Here is a 2,893-nt window from a genome sequence, read left to right as displayed (position 1 = left end):
ACAAGGATCTATTGGCAGAAATAGAATATAATATTCATAAATAGTTTTTCATTAGTGTCAACCTTAAGCTTAGAATGAGCCATTTTTTATCTACGGAGGACTGGGTCTGTTTCTACAGAGTCCACCATGTTTCTACAGTAGCTCAGAACAGACAAACACTGGCTCTAGACAGGGCCTTTTGCATTTTTCGGGAGTTTCACAGCCACCATAGTTTCTCTTTCGTGCATAGTTGAGTCAAGGGGTTTCAGTTGGTTGCAGTCTGCCCTCTCACTGCTAGATGCCATAACACACTGGTCCTTTAACCCTCAAAGGTCAGCTACAAGGAACTTTCATTATGTGTTGATTCTGCTGGCCCCTGTAGACAAAAGTGGTAGTGTTTCCACCGACTTGCTTAATCTGATTTCAAATAGGGATTTCAAGCTGAGGTCATATAGAGGCATCAATATTAAACTGAGATTGTTTCATAACCAGTTAAAAACTCCTTACAGTATATTCAAACAACAAGTTGTACCAGAGGTCTATTTCCTAGGAATTGTTATGCAGATGATATTCAACTATACCGTATAAGTAAACTAGCATATATCATTGAAATTTCTGCTGTTCTGATGTTCTTGGCATTGGATTACTTTTTTATTTAAGCATTAGTTCAGCAGTCACTTTGTATTCTACAGTAACGTTGAGACATATTGAACTTTAGCCAACACCAAGCCACTACAAGAAACACAAAATCGTATTTAGTCTAATCATTGAATATTTCCAAAATCAGACAGGAAAAACTGAAAAAAACTAAAGGCTGATATTTTCTCCCCTGCTTGCATATTCACTTTAAACAAGCCATGACTTAACTGCAGGTTGTTTTAAGACTGTAAAAAAGACCATAAACTGATTTTGAATTTTTATTTATAACCCACCAGGCTCTTCAAGGTAGTGCTCCAAGCTACACACATTTTTTGCATTGTTTTAAATCATATAGTAGTTCTCCATCTCTTTGAGACTGAAAACTGAAAAATATTCAAAGTGGCAGATAACCCTGTTTTCAGGATGTTATCTTGCATGTTTTCATCCTGACCTTAACTATTTTATTTTCATCCTATTATTAGTATTAGTATTATTTAATGTATATTGACCTATTTTGGTATTTTAACATGCACTTGTAATTTCAAAAGTGCCATGTGGATAAAGCTCAATATTATTACTATTATTTAGTGGTTCTAATATTAGTTGCACCAACAAAAGGGAGAGAGTGTCTCAGTCTGTAGGGACTTTGCTTTGGAACTGCAGGGAATTTCCCCAATAGGGGATTAATAAAGTATGTCTTCTTCTTAAAGAATGTGTTTCTGTGTGTTTAGTCTGTGTCTTTAATAGGAATAACTGGAATTGGAGAATGGATGATTTCTTAGCATCAACCCCTGCCCTGTAACCACTAAAAAATGTTATACAAAGGAATGTAAAACTCTGTAGGGATTGGTCTATTCTCTGGAATGTTGTTCATCAGGCCCATCAAAACACACACACACACACACACACACACACACTACCACCTCACCCAGCTGACCTTATTAGCGGAGGCAACACCCCACACAGCAGACTCACAAACACCTTTACACTATGGTATTTTGGGGTGAAGCAAAATTGTAAAAAAAAAAATTTTATATATTTATTTAGATATTTAGATATTTTGAGATTAAATTGTAACTACTTACATTCACCACCAATATACACAGAAAGCAGTGTTCGAATTACACCGCAGCTTCTGGGGTTGGGCTATTTTTCATGGGGTGGGAGGGTATTGTATACATGCACGTGCATACATGCTTCAATCCATACATAAAATTTTCACAAAATTGTGTTTATTAGACACAACCTGGAACTTGTTATGCACATTGACAAGTGCTTTACTATCACCCTATTCTTTTTTTCAGGAACCTAAATATAAAGGAAAATATAAATTTATACAGAAAAAAAAACAGTGTCACCAAGAATTAGGATATTTTAGAGCCTTCAACTTTCTTAAATGAGCCTTTCTAGGAGGCTTCTGCCTCTCTTAGGCTCCCCATAGCTCCCTCGTATTTCGAACGCTGCCTGAAAGTGACTCAAATTCTATAGGGGCCAGGAATGAAAATGTATTGTAGAAATGTTTTAATGGATGCGCTATTTTATACAGATTTCCTCGTAATTCAGTCGGACTTACAGTATTATGATAACTTCGAAGCATAACTTTGGGATATTTGGTCATTGATTCAAATGCTTACATATGATGGAAATCAAAGTTATTTTTCAGCCTCCCTCAACATGCATGTAAGGTGTGTTTAGCCAAAGTACTCAACCCCCAGCAGTACTCTGTGATCCTGTGATCAACAGTAGAAAAATGTGGTTGAACTGGCCTGCTCCCAGCTGACTGACAGAAAATGCCAATCTTCCCAGATATCCTTTGAGGTGAAATATAATGACGTTAACACAGCCAAACACAACAGGTTTTTCCATTCTTAATAGAATAATATGTGCCATGTTCACAAAGGAAATGCCACCAAAAGGAAAAAAACACAACCTAATTTGGCACAAATCACTGTGTTGTACGCTATTTGGATAGCCAAAATCATTCACCACCTCCTAGCAGCCTGTTGTCAACCATTTGTCAAGTGATTTGTTGGTATCTATTTCCATAATGTTTGTTTACAACACCACATTAAACAATTGTTTAAAAAGAGCAAAACCAAATCTGTCTTTTAAGGTCCAGTGTGTAACAATTAAGAGGATTCATTGGAAAAAAATAAAATATAATATTCATATGTTTTTATTAGTGTATAATCAGCTGAAAAAAACGATTGTTGTGTTTTTGTTAACTTAAAATGAGCTGATTTTACCTACAGAGTCTGCCATGTTGAAACCGCCA

This window comes from Morone saxatilis, unplaced genomic scaffold (assembly GCF_004916995.1).
Source record: "Morone saxatilis isolate NCDOM2014 unplaced genomic scaffold, NCSU_SB_2.0 Contig14, whole genome shotgun sequence".
NCBI classification, from domain to species: domain Eukaryota; kingdom Metazoa; phylum Chordata; class Actinopteri; family Moronidae; genus Morone; species Morone saxatilis.
This window is presented reverse-complemented; position numbering follows the sequence as displayed.